Source organism: Nyctereutes procyonoides, unplaced genomic scaffold (genome assembly GCF_905146905.1).
Source record: "Nyctereutes procyonoides isolate TBG_1078 unplaced genomic scaffold, NYPRO_anot_genome, whole genome shotgun sequence".
In the NCBI taxonomy this organism is placed as follows: Eukaryota; Metazoa; Chordata; class Mammalia; order Carnivora; family Canidae; genus Nyctereutes; species Nyctereutes procyonoides.
In genome coordinates this window covers 25877341-25892500 of record NW_026575035.1, presented here as the reverse complement: position 1 = coordinate 25892500, position 15160 = coordinate 25877341, and the positions used below count along the sequence as shown (strand labels likewise).

General features: G+C 36.4%; 1 protein-coding gene across 1 annotated transcript in view; it reads right to left on the bottom strand.

The window, feature by feature from the left end:
• The window catches only part of PXDNL (peroxidasin like), a 428332-nt gene that overhangs the window by 157546 nt on the left and 255626 nt on the right, over positions 1-15160 (bottom strand).

Sequence of the window (15160 nt, the reverse complement as noted above, 5' to 3'; positions counted from 1 at the left end):
ACAGTCCTGGGAAAATGGAGAAAAATTATATACCCACACTGAAACATTTTATTCCTAATGTGGAAAATGTTTCTTATTGCCTTTGAAATGTTTGCATTTGGGCTGGCACCTCACTTGAGAGTATTCTTCAAGTGTAGCTTCCATTTTAAATCCTTTACCTATGTGTTCGTTTTTGTCTGTTTCTCCAGTCAAGATATTGGCAGCATGAGACCAGGACTTTGTTTTTGCTCATTACTGTATCCCCCAGAGAAACTCAGTATTGTAGATCTCAAACCCATGTTTGGCATATATTAAGTCCTCAGTGTTGGTTGAATGACTGAAGTTCTTTCCGTTTCTTGGCAAGTCTTCTCAGAACTAGACAGAAATTGAATGTAGCTGATTTGTTGGATTCTAATGGTGAAATTACTTCTAGAAACCACCTGTATGGTGGCAAGATGGCTCAGCCCCATCTTGCTTCAGAACACACACACGCACACACAAACACACACACACCTAATCTCCCTTCTGGGCTCCCAGGTTTCAGTCTTCTCTTGCTCCCATTCTTCTCCTCCACAAACCGAAGATAAAATTCACATATGGTATTCTCCAAAGCATGGCACTCACTCAGAGTTTCTTAAGTGCAGTCTGCAGACAAATGCTTAAGGCTCTGCACTATGATGAGTTTGATAACATAACTCTTGGATACATATTCAAAATGGCCTCAGCCACCACCATTCCTAATTACTCTATTGGACTTACCTACCAGACTAATCTCTCCCATGATTTTCTTATTGTTATCACATCGTGTAAGACGCCTTGCCACTTTTTTACCTGGAACATTTACACACAATGTTTAAGACCCAGTTAAAAGTGCATGATTTCTGTAGACTTTCCTCACTGTCCCAGGCATAATTTGTGCTTTTATTCAATCATTGCTGTATGTTCAAAATACATTTATTGGGCACTAACTGAATGCCTGATATGAAACTGGAAGGTGGTAATTTGCAAATAAACGAACTATGCCTCCATCCTTTAGGGGTTTATAATTTGGTACTGAAAAAAAATGTTAATTTTAAAACTTAATGAGGGGAATATCACTAGAGATATGGGATTATGGAGCAACTAATTAGCAGTAGGGAATTACACAGTATTTTGTAGAGTCTAAAATGTTTGATTAGTATTTTGACAGATAGTAAGAACTTTGCCTCTAGGTAAGTAGATAGACATAAGGAAAAGGCCATTACAGGGAGGAGACACCTGTCCATCAATTCGGACTGCATTCTAAGAATTGCAGGCTGCCTGTAAAGCCAGAGCATGGAGAAAAAGAGGGTGAGGTAAACAGTGTTCTGCACACATACCAGTGATTCTGGAAAGCTGATTCAGAAATTAAATTCCCAGCGTCAATGTTCTCATGACATATTCAATAAACATTTATCCAATTGCATTATAGATGTTTCGTTAGATTTTCATCTTCCCTGTCCATGACTAAAGTCTTTGAGGGTCATGAAGAAAATATCAGCCTTCACCTTTATTTTGTTCCTCTTTCCATTCACAATGAATTCAGCACAAGGCTTAGGCATAGTACATTCCTCCTTTGACAGGGGAAGAAAGTATGCTTTTGGCATAATCTGTGATTTCTGGCACATAACCTAAACTCCCTGAGACCTAGTATCCTTATTTGTCACAAGTAAAAAAAAAAACAATATCTTGGAGATTTGATGATGGTGAATATAACATTATTCACACATATACATTTATAGACATATAAGTACATAGTACACACTGACACTGAACAATTGTGACTATCTTGATATCATATTTCTTTTAGTCCTCCTATTTTCCTTACTTCAAATTTTATGAAACTTTAAAGTGCTCACCTGGTTCAAGTTTTTATATTAATAAAGATATATAATAGTTTTTGAAAACCTCTCAGTAAATTTTTAGAACAACTGGATGTAGAACTTCAATTTAGAATCCTCACTGAGGAATAAGATGTAGTCTTTCCAATAATGAAATAATTGAAAAGATAAATATTCAGCTTTAGGTAGAATTTCTTTAAGTTTCTGATTCAGAAAAGATATTATTACATCTTTCTCTGAAACAAAATTATGCAATTCAAAAAAGCAAATTTTATATTTATAAAAATCCTTCTGAGATGAATAACAGAATCACACAATTTAATCAAAGAATCAAGTCATATTTCTCTATTCAATTCATGTAAAACATGCAAGGTGTAAAGTGGAGTTCTGATTGTGAAATACTGTGTAACTACTTTTGATTAGAAATGTAAATTCAACTCTAGAAAGTTGATTTTCACTTGGCCCATTGAGCAAATAAACTGGTATTTAATCCTGAGTCTCTGTGAGAATGTTGGCTTTTGGCAGACACAAGTTACAGTCTTTCCAAGAATATACTTTTATTTATATTTCCCCCTTAATGTTAAAGGATTGAGAGTCAGAAAATCCATGATGATAAAAAAATTGAAATTTTTTCATGGCTTTTCATTTCACTTTAAATTGACATCCAATCCCTGTACATTTCTATGTAAAATTAGTTTTAAAATATCAGAATTCCTTAAAGTATACACTATTATTCTTATTTCCCACAATGAGATGCTAAATACAAAGACATTATATAACTAGCCTTAAGTCATATAGTCGGCTCTATTCTTGCCATTGGCTATATCATTAGTCACTCTTTGGTAGTAACATGCTCCCAGGGATGCTTTAACTGTTTCATGACTCTAGGAATAGATCAAGTTGTATGAATTATGTATTAAACAGACATTCAGTGCCCTAAAAGAGCTAAAATGCCTCAGACCATACTTTAATACTAAAGCTCACAGAGAAAAAAATTAGAAGGTATCAAAGCCATAGAGCTTGATACTATTAAATTCTATTTATCATTTATTCTGATTATCAAAAAGTTCTAATTACCCAGTTTTCATTTTGTTTTAGTATATTCTGCCCTCTTCCTTCTTTGAAGAAAAAAAAAATACAACAATAAATAGAACTGTATCAGCAATCATTTCAATTCAATGTAACCTCTCACTACTAATTCTCAAACCCAGTTGATCATTATTATCCATTATAACCGCTGGAACTTTTTTTTTAACATGGATATGAAGCCCCCACTCATAGGTTATGATTTAATTGGGGTGAGTGAGACACAGTCATTGTTATTTTTCACAAATTCTCCAGGTTATTCTTATAACAAGCTCTAGTGGAAAACCACTGATGTGCAACAATAAAATATGACCCTATACTACAGCTGAAATTTGCTGAAATATAGGAAGTCAATGTTAATTATATAATGTATGAAGTGCTTTTATTGTAAACAAGCTTAAAACCAACAATGCACAGATTTTATATATATATATACATATATATAGATATATAATATAAACAGTTATAAAACAGTTATATATATAACATAAAACAGTTAATAAAACTCTTTTCTATCCATTTTAGATAGATTTAACTATGTCTTGCTCATGGTTTCTAGGACATGGTCTGGCTTCTTTGCCAGAACAGAAGATTTGCTATCTCTGAAATGGTATTGAAAAATAAAATTCATCATACTCACTTTGTATGGCACATCAAAGATGAGTGATAATATTATTATATGTGTAATTGTTCTTTATATGTTTTACCCATGGACAGTTTTATATGAACTTGTTCTTTTTCCTAACTGGTGACAAGCTTTCAACTAGCTTCAGAGGAAAAACTGAGATTAATTGCAGTCTAGTACATTGTAACTGTTGCTTCCATTTTAAGAAGATCAGCATCTAATCAATAATATATTAATGACTGTATTCTTTTGAGTCCTTGTAAATTAACAGGTAAAGGCAAAGAGCTGTTTTTGTTCTCCATTCTGTGCCTTCATAGTTGGGTGCTAAATCAAAAGAAACATAATCTGGGTTCTGATTAATGTTGGCATTAACAGGTTGTTTCTGTTTAGTGTAGTTAGTTCCTTAATTTATCTTCATATAATGGCAAGGTTATATCCCCAAGAAACCTCTTTAAGGCTACAGTTTTTTAACAGTGCTATTCTTTGACTTTACAGTCAGCCTGTCTTGTTTTGCTTTTTATCATAGGCTTCTTTAACATGTTAATCTTTTTTTTAACTTTTTTTTAAAATATTTATTTATGATAGGCACACAGTGAGAGAGAGAGACAGAGGCAGAGACACAGGCAGAGGGAGAAGCAGGCCCCATGCCCCAGGAGCCCGACAGTGGGACTCGATCCCAGGCCTCCAGGATTGCGCCCTGGGCCAAAGGCAGGAGCCAAACTGCTGTGCCACCCAGGGATCCCAACATGTTAATCTTTTTTAAGCACAAATAGGAAATAATGGTCAGCTCCCATATCAATAAGAATTCCTGTAGGGTTATAGTAACCACACACACAGAATGCCCACCCTGAAATTTTAATTGGTGTAGGAGTGCTCCTGGAACTCCAGCTGGGTATATATCGCTTATGCCATGTCAGAGACTGTCAGAGTCCCTATTCTCAATGAGTGTACAATGATTGTGGGGATCAAGACCTAAGCTTGTTCAACAACCACAGCACAAGACTATATATAATGTCTTCTAGACTGTGGGATGTAGCTGAGTGCTTAGGTTGGTTGAAGGTGACAGAGGTCACTATGGATTGAAGCTGTCAGGGAACATGTTCGAATAACCTTGATTTGTATCTGGAGGAGCTCTTATTAGAGAGAAGAACAAGAGAAAGAGGTGAGTGATGGGAAAACAGCATAAATCATAGCAGAAACACACTAACCTCACTAAAGGACTACCTACATTCAGTATAGAAGTAAAAGATGACTGACAGGTTAGATTACACAGTACCTTGAGAATGAGGGAGAAGAAAATCTGGTTTCACCCTTGCAGGTGGTATAGGGCAATTACATATTAATGAGACAGAAAGTGGTAAATCTGACAGAGATACAATGAATGAAGAGATAGGAGAAATAATGGTGGCAGAAAAGCCTGGTAGGTGGCAACTGCAAGTGGCACATAATGAGGAAAAGTGCAAATGGTTAAAGAAGGAGTGAAGAGGAAGAAAAGGATTAAAGGGTGATACAAAAGATAAAAAAGATAGGAAATAAAAGGTGATTCCAAGATTTTAGTGTGAGAAATTTTTATAAACAGAAACTTTGGAATAAGAGGCTGATATGACTATTATGAAAGTAGAAATATGATTTGATTATTCTTATGTTGAGTGAATGAAAAGAAATACAAGTAAAAATGTCATTGGTCATTTAATCTTGAGATTTTTGTATAAAGAAAATAATGTATGAAAATCTAGACTGAATATGCAGAATGTAGGCTAACATAAAAGTGATACTTAAGCCCAAGAACAATGAAAAATTCTTTGAAGACATGGGGATAAAAGGCACAGCATAGGGAATATAGTCAACGCTATTGTAATAGTGTTGTGTGGTGACAGACGGTAGCTCCACTCAGGGTGAGTACAGCGTAACATATAGAGTTGTTGAATCACTATGTTGTACAGCTGGAACTAATGTAATTTTTTTGGTGTCAATTATACCTCAATAAAAAATTTTAAAAAGAAGGATCCCTGGGTGGCTCAGAGGTTTAGCGCCAGGGTGTGATCCTGGAGTCCTGGGATGGAGTCCCACATCGGGCTCCCTGTATGGAGCCTGCTCCTCCCTCTGCCTGTGTCTCTGCCTCTCTCTCTCTCTCTGGGTCACTCATGAATAATAAGTAAAATCTTTTAAAAAAAGTAAAAAAAAATATTTGAAGAATTGGAGAAAAAGAATAAGAAAGAAAAGGAGAAGGAGGAAGATGAAGAGAAGTTGTTGACCATATGGAAGAGCTTAAGCTACAATGACAATATGCAGCTGGCCTCCAAGTAAGTTCAAGAAATGCAGATCAAGAGATTAATAATAAAAAAAAAGTAATAGTTGGGAAAGTGCTGAAAGGGTGAATTCTCTCAAGGAAAAAATTGTAATGAGAAACTCAGGAATGCAAAATGAATAGACATTTTTCCAAAAAGACATGAATAGCCAACAGGTATGTGAGAAGGTGTTCAACATCATTAATCATCAGGAAAATGCAAATCAAAACTACAGTGAGATATCACCTTATATTTGTTAGCATAGCTGTTATCAAAAAGTCAAAAAAAAAAAGAACGCAAAACAAAAAAACAAGTGTTGGTGAGGCTGTGGTGAAAAGGGAACTTTTGTGCATTGTTGGTGAGAATGTAAATTAGTACAGACATTATGGAAAACAATATGGAGGTTCTTCAAGAAATTAAAACTAGAAATACCATATGATCCAGCAACCACTTCTGGATATATATCCAAAGGAAATAAAATCACTGTCTTTAAGAGATATTGCACTGTCATGTTCATTGCAACAGTATTTCTGATGGCAAAGTATGGAAAAAATCTAAGTGTCCATCAACAGATGAATGGAAAAAAAATATATATAGTATATACAGACAATGGAATAATATTTGGCCTTAAAAAAGAAGTTAGTCCTAACATTTGCAACAACATGGATGAACCTACAGGACATTATGTTAAGTGAAATAAGCCAGACACAGAAAGACTAATATTGTATGATCTCCCATACATAGAATTAAAAAAAAGTTGAACTCACAGTTACAGAGTGTAGAATGGTGATTACCAGAGGCTGAGGAGGAAAGGGGAGATAATGATCAAAGAATACATACTTTCAGTTATAAGATGAGTAAGTTCTAGAGACCTAATGCATAGCATGGTGACTATAATTAACTATAGTGTATCATATACCTAAAAATTGCTAAGACATTATGTTCCAAGTGTTCACATACACACACACACACACACACACACACACAATGGTAACTGTAGAAAGTGATGAATATGTTAATTAGTTTGATTGTGGTAATCATTTCATTGTGTATATTAAAATATATCAAAATGTCATTTTTTTAAGACTCGTCAGAGAACTACCTGAAGTCTCAGGGCAAACTATATCCCTTTTTAAACCTGAAAAGAAAGTACCCTACAGGGAGATACAGGACCTAAGATTTGCTTACCTGGAGCAGAAACCACAAGATGTCACAAGCTCATGAAGGTAGGGATTTTGACAAATTGCTAGAGGCCAAAAGTTAGCTGCAGCTATTGGGAAGCCCCCAGGTTTCAGAGGCTTTTCCTTTGGGACCTCATTAGGCTTTTGCAGGAGGATCAGGGGAAAGCTTAGAAAGGGACCCAGCACGGGGAGGGAAAGAATAATTCTGCTAACTGTCCAGACTTTTCTCCCTTATGGAACAAAGCCTTAACCTTGGGTGGGACATCACCAGAGGGCAATAGTGAAATCCCATCTCATCTGCCCTTCTCCAAGTCAACTCCAGCCTGTTTCCCCACAAAATAAAAAATAATAAATAAATAAATAATAAATAAATAAATAATAAATGGAAAGCATAAACCTAGAGGGGAGAGGGTTTCACAGGCAGAGACTAAGAATGCTGCAGCTGGGGAAGAGACTGAGAGAAGGGCAAGTAATTCTACTCACAGAAGGAGGGCAGAGACACTTACAAAAGCCACATCCTTGGGACACCTGCCCATTGTGCACCCCAAAGACCAAAATGTAATCAAAGGATTAGATAATGTCCACCCACCAGTTTCTACCCATGTGCAAATAAACTTCAGGAGCAAAAATTGTGGATCAAAACTAGAAAAACTGAAAAGAGATAGAGTGTTTAAGAAAAGGCAACACAAGTGCCAAAGCCAAAAAAGGAGAACAAAAACAAGTTTCCCTGCAGAAACTTCAAAGTTTTGATTACTCTTGGCCAGATTGATTTCACTTCTCACACTAAAAGCCTAGTTACCTCAGAATCTGCTGCCCAGATTCAATACAATATTTTTGGATTTCAACAAAAAAAATTATAAGGCAGGCCAAAAGCTGAGAAAAAAATTCTGAAGAACAAAGCAATTGCCCAGAGCAAACTCAAACAGAACCAAGATGTTGAAATTTATCAGACAGAGATTTTAAATTAACTATAACTAATATCTTAAGTTCTAATGGAAAAGTAAGTAACTTGCAAGAAGAGTTAGATAATCTCAGAGAGATGGAAACTATAAAAATATTAAAAGGAAATGTCAGGACTCAAAAACACGATAACATATAGAAAACATACCTTTGACATGTGCATTAGTATAGTTGATACAGCTTAGGAAAAAGCCAGGAAACTTGAAATAAGTCAATAGAACTCACACAAACTGAACTCAAAAAGAGAAAAGAATTTTTTAAAAGAAGAGAATAACCAAGAATGTTGTATCAAAAGTTGTGACAATTGCATAATGGCATACTGGAGGAATAGAGGGATAAAATGAGAAATAGGTAGAAGAAATAGTGGTTTAAATTTTCTAAAATTAGTGCCAAATATTAATCTACACATCCGAGAAGCTCAGAGGACACCAAGCAGGATTAAAAACAGCAATGAGGGGAGCCCGGGTGGCTCAGCGGTTTAGCGCCACCTTCAGCCTGATCCGGGAGACCCTGGATTGAGTCCCGCGTCGGGCTCCCTGCATGGAGCCTGCTTCTCCTTCTGCCTCTCTCTCTCTCTCTCTCTCTCTCTCTCTCTGTGTGTGTGTCTCTCATGAATAAATAAATTTTAAAAAAAATCTTAAAAAAAAACAATAAAAACAGCAATGAAAAATCTAAATATGATACATTAAAACTGCAGAAAACCAAAGGCAACAAGAAAGCCTTGAAAGACATAAAAGTTAAAGGACAATTTACCTTCCGAAGAACAAGAACGAGAATTACATTGTACCTGTCTATGAAACTATGTAAGCAAGAAGAAAGTAGAGTGAAATAATCAAATTACTATCAGAGAAAAACTGCCAACCTCAAATTCTATATACAGTAAAATTATCCTTCAGAAGTCAGAGAGAAATAAAAGTTTCCTCAAATAAAAACGGAGGTGCACACACACATATACACACTGAGGAAGTTCTTCCAGCAGAAGGGAAATGATATAGGTCAGAAACTTGGGTCTATATGAACAAAGAATAACCTTTAGAAAAAAGAATAAATGAAGGGAAAACATAATCTTTCATTTTTCTTATTCTTGATTTCTCTAAAATAATGAGAAAAGGAGATACATAAAAACCTGAGAACTAATAAAGTTTATTGTAGCTTGACTATATTTATTGGAAATAAAATGAGAAGGAAGCATCTATCCTACATGATGTTTAAAAGAAAAAGAAAAAAATATTTATTAAACATATATAAAAGCACTTTTATTCTTTCTTCTGGGCTCTCTGTTTTGACCACTACTAAGTCCAGTCTGTATCAAGAATTGTGAAATGAGGCTCAGCTGAGTATAAAGAGAACATTAACTCATCCAATAGAGAGCTAGGTAAGCAGAGTCCTGAAAGGGAATTTATGAAGAAATTACAGTGAATGGAGGGAATGAAACAAATCAGCAGATTAGTCCATTTTTCATTAAAAAAATAATACTTTGTTTTCAATTGTAATTGACATTATAGATGATGTAATAGAAATCTCTTCCATATAATGAAATAATTTTACCTTGCGGAAAATTTACATTATAAACTTATAAACTTATTACCTGATTTAGTCTCATTATCTAGAAATGGAATTACCTACAGGAATGGTATCTTTTTATGAAATCAAGCTTCAGGGGCACCTGGTGGTTCAGTGGTTGAGCGTCTGCCTTCAGCCCAGGGTGTGATCCTGGGGTCCTGGGATCGAGTCCCACATCAGGCTCCCTGCATGGAGCCTGCTTCTCCCTCTGCCTGTGTCTCTGCCTCTCTCTGTGTGTCTCTCATGCATAAATAAATAAAATCCTTTAAAAAAAAAAAAGAAATCAAGCTTCACCATAAGAAAAAGATAACTATTTTAGTAATAATTTAAAACTACATATTTATGAACAGCCAGTTGTGCATTCTGCAATATGGGAGAAACATAGTATAAAAGGAGTACAATTAAATATCTATAGTGTGTCTAAAGAAATGTTAAGTACAAAATGATCAGACATTAGGATTTAGGAATGACATACTTCTAAAAATATTCTCATACATAATAGAAGCAAGTTATGAATCATCTGCAATATTTATCCATTTCTATTCTCTATTACTTTTTTTTTTAAAGATTTTTATTTATTTATTCATGAGAGACATAGAGAGAGAGAGGCAGAGACACAGGCAGAGGGAGAAGCAGGCCCCAAGCAGGGATGGTCTCCGGGATCTGGCCCTGGGCTGAAGGTGGCGCTAAACCACTGAGCTACCAGGGCTGCCCACTACTACTTTTTCTTAATAACAATTGTAAAACTGTATTTTTAAAATGAAATTATCTCTTTATCAAGTTGTATATGCAGTCAACATGGCCCAGCAGTCATGGCAAACTGGAAAATAATTTACTGCTGGTCTAAAATCCTAAGATCCAATTTTGGTCTGATATTAATTTGCCTTGTGATGTTGAGAAAATCAGTTAATTTATCCAGTTCTTAGTTTTATCAACTAAAAAAACAAAACAAGGCAAAACACAAATGGTAAGTGCTTAACTTAATGACCCAAGACACTTTAAGATTAATATGCCATGCCCTTATGAAAACACAAGTTGACTTTGTCCTAGAAATGTTATTATAAATGGCAACCCCTACTACCCATTTGTACATCTTCAGTCAAATGTTCCCAAGGAGACTTTCATATCCATATTCTAAGGTGGGTAAATACAACCTTGTCCTCTGTATATGCAGGTCCCTGAAGCCTAGAGATGAGCCTGAGCAATAGAAGAAGAATATTAAACTGAAAGAATAAAAGAGTGAACTAGATCAGACTATATTTTTTTAATCCCTGGAAGAAATATGAAAATTCTCTGATCTTCCAAAGATGATAATAAAGGCTGGCAAAGGAAAATGTCAAAGAATATTTAATGAGGGGGCACCTGGGTAGCTCAGTCAGTGAAGCATCTGACTCTTGATTTCAGCTCTGGTCATGATCTCAGGGTCGAGAAATCAAGCCCCACATTGGGGCTCTGCTCAGTTGGGAGTCTGCTTGAGATTTTCTCTCTCTCCCTCTGCCCTTTCCTTCTTTCTCTTTCTCTTCTCTCTCTCTCTCTCTCAAATAAATAAATGAATAAGTTTTAAAAAAAATAGTAATATTTAAAGGGAACAATGGAGGAAAAACAGCTAACCTCATGTTAGAAACCCCACCAAGCTCAGATCCTTGGATAAATCCTTTCAGCCTGTAACTGAAACAGACAGGGGCTTTTGCAGAAGGATGAGGTCGCACTCAAATGCATCTGTGATGCCAACTACAGTGAGCACCCATTTCAGAAACATACATCACCTAGCTTCTCATGACTCCCAAGTTATACCATTTCATGTATGACCTTGTTTTAAATATAATCATATTATTATACATTCTTATACACTTCTTATTTGACATATCATTATCCATGTAATTAAACTGTTATAATACTCACTTTTCAAAAATCTTCCTTAAATTTTTTTCTCTGGACTTTTTGAAAGATCATCACAACTTTGAACATTTGGGCAAATCTCACTTAATATGAAGTCAAAGAATTCCTATAATGTATTACACTAGATTTTTATCTTGGATGTAATTTTTCTCATGATGCCACAATTAACTGAAAAAAATAAAACCATTAATATAAAATAAGTTTTCCTCAATTCTTTGTCTTTCATAAATATCATTTGAATAGTTCAGTTGTGTTAGTGAAATGCTTCTTTTACTTTTAGTTTATGTCTAGTTACAGAATGGGAAATTCTGTAAATCAAATTCTATTATGTGATCACTGTTTCCCTCCTGAAATAGAAATGGCACAATTTTATAGGAAGTTGCTCTTGGAAGTTTTCCAACCCAAGACTGCAATCTTGAAACTTTTAGAATCTTTGAAAAAGTTTAAGGTTAGAGATGCAAAAGTTCTGAACTGTCCCAGAAAACAGCAAAATTGTTGAATTGCACACCTCAATTTATTGAAACAAAGACATATGCTGCTGTTCCTGATGAGGCACAATGCCAGGGGACTGAGAGCTGAAAAGAAGAAAGAACAATTTTAAAGCAAACATTGCTTTTGTTTTTAAAAATTGTTAGTTGAGCTTATATGTCACCCTCATACAAAAAAAAATCTTTTAAAAGTCTCCACACATCTCACTTTTCCTACAACAAGAAAAGTACAGGAAAGTCATGCTCTGTGAAGCCCATTTTGTCTTTTGTCTGACCTGCTCATGATTTTTAAAGGTGTGACATCTTTTTTAAAAGTTACATATTGCTTGTATATGGGTGAGTTTTATGGTATATAAATTATACTTCAATAAACCTGTTTAAAAAATATTATATTAGCTGAGGAAAATTCAATTAATATAAAAAAGTGCCTTAAAAAAACTTTAGAAACCCCACCACCCAGTAATTACCACCTGTAACATTTCTTTGCTCCCCATTCTTCTGCCTCTCTGTATGTATATCTAGAATTATATACAGTCAGAAATATGTATCCCACTTAATATTTCTTTTTGCCCAAACATTTCAGTAAGCACTTTCCTTTCAACAGAAGGAAAATCAAGATGGTGCTATAAGCATCATCCAGGTTCAAATGATAGCCAATCAGACACTACCATAAAATCCACGATTTCTGGCTCAGGGAAAATTCTGGCAGCCTGTGTCTCCTCTCAGCAGAGCATTGGGCAACTGCTTAAAAAAAAAAAAAAAAAAAGCAGAAAGTGTCCATGTTCAATGGTCTCTACTATGACGATAAGCAGAAACAGCACCTCAGACAACCACATTACCTGGTATGCACACTCACACTTGATTTTGAGCCTACCTACAGATTTCCCCTAAAAACAAACCCTGATTATATAAAGTTGTGACAAAGGAGAAACTGGAAACCCACCCCAGATATCTTGCTGTCTGTAAAACAACCTGCTAGTTTCTATAACTGGGAAGGGGGAGGGAGGATACCATATATCCAGATATTTCTCCATCTGAAGTTCTATTCTATAGTTTTCCCTTCACCAAAATAAAAATGTCACTAGACTATAAATGTCTCCCTCATTTAACTATATAATCTGTCCACAGAATCTTCCCAGTGAACATGTGTTGAACACAGGAGTCCTAGACAGGCAGGGCCTGTGTGGACGAATGCTTGGCCTCCTGCAGCCTGAGGCGCTGGCTGGCGCCAGGGCTGTGAGTTAATGGTGACACCTGCAGGACAAAAGGGACATAACAGTGCATTGGAATAGCCATTAGCTTTCAGAATGCATCGTGTACTGGTATTACTGACTAACAGAATCTTAGGGGTTTTTAAAATTTTATTGTGTAAAACAGCCTATGGATTAGTGTCCATATTAGTATTCAACCTGTTAAGCCAATAGTGTCTAAAACTTAAGGTGGCAGATAGCAGCTGAGGTTATAGGTACATCTAAAAGGGATGTGAGGAAAAATGCCCCCAGCAGTTAAGGAAAAGTTCCATTTCTGGGATAAACACCAAGGATATCTATTTTAATGCTTCTCCATTGCACCTCCTCCTGCTTCTTCTATTTCTGTCACTAAATAGCTATTCTGTCACTAAAGTTCTGCATTTCCAAACACACAACATATCCTTCTAATTACACTTTTTCCCAATGAATGTTAACTGTGCTTGCAATTTAGTTGCCATTCAAAGAAAGTGCTGCCGATAATAATTACTATAAAACCTCACCCACCACTTTGACCACTATCTATCTATCCATGCTTATGACATTCCAATTGATTCAGTCAGAGCAGACCTGCATTTCCAGCTGCCTACTAGACATCTCCACCTGGATATCCTGGGGGTGTCTGGAACTCAGCATGACATCATATTCCCTCCAGCCTGCCCCTTCTGGTTTCCCTGTCCAGGGAATAACTTCATTATTCCCTTGGTTGATCTAGTGGCTCCTTTCACCCTCCTGCCCACTCAAGACCTCCGTTGGTATAACTTCTACCTTCTTCATATACCTCCCTTGCCATCCTCAATGCAGTTGTGTTCATACTGACTTTTTTTAGCTGATTTCTTTAGCTGCCTCTCAGTCTGAATGCATGCAGTCCATTTTTTAAACAGCCACCAGGAAATCTTTCTAAAGCATAACTCTGATTAAATCCCTCCCTAGTGCCTCCTTATCAACAAGACACCTTAGCAGCACACCATATAAGGCCCACTGTGAAGTGGGACTTCTGTAATTTCTTACCTTCACACCCCCTTCTCGCCTGCAGAGGGGCGGTTGCATAAATTTCACACCTAAGCACCTTTACTCATAAGCCCCTCATATTTCCACCTCCCTGGTACATTCTCCTCATCTGCCTTCTACCCTCAAATTCCCATCTGAACCTGGTGATATTCCCTCCTCCTTCAAGACTATTGCCCAAACAGCAGCCCGGGTGGCTCAGTGGGTTAGCACTGCCTTCAGCCCAGGGTGTGATCCTGGAGACCCGGGATTGAGTCCCACATCGGGCTCCCTGCATGGAGCCTACTTCTCCCTCTGCCTCTCTTTCTCATTCTCTCTCTCTCTCTCTCTGTGTCTCTCATGAATAAATAAAATTTTTTAAAAAAAGACTATTGCCCAAACAATAACAGCAAACACTTCTGTAGCATTTAATACTTGCCAGGCACTGATCTAGCTGCTTTATATAAATCACCCTATGTACACTTTACAACTCTGTGGGGTATTATCCTCAAGAGATTTTCTGCCCCAGGCCTTAGGACAGTTGTCTAAATGGCCACTACTTTTCTAAGCATGTAAATACTTAAAGTGAGCTATTGGTCATAGTGTTGTTAGTAGTAAACACAGGTTCTTCATGATCCTTACAAACTAGATGTAGTAGAGAGAAGCATCCACAGAGATGTGACAAAATTACTGGGTGCACACAGTGGAAACCTAGAGGGTAAAGACAGAGGTTACTTCTCCTTGGTTTCGAAAAAAGGAGCAGTCAGGGAAGGAATGCAAAAAAGGAAGCATGTGCAGAAATTGGGTGTACTATCTGGCTCCAGATTCCTGGGTCTCATCCTTGTTTCTCCATTTATGTGCTGGTTGATCTTAACCAAGTAGCTTAACCTCTCTGTGCCCCAGTTTCCTTATCTGTCTGATCTGGTGGTTGTGTGCAAGATGAGAAAAGGGAGAGGCCAAAGATTACTGCAATATTAACAACCATGAGTAGATTAAAA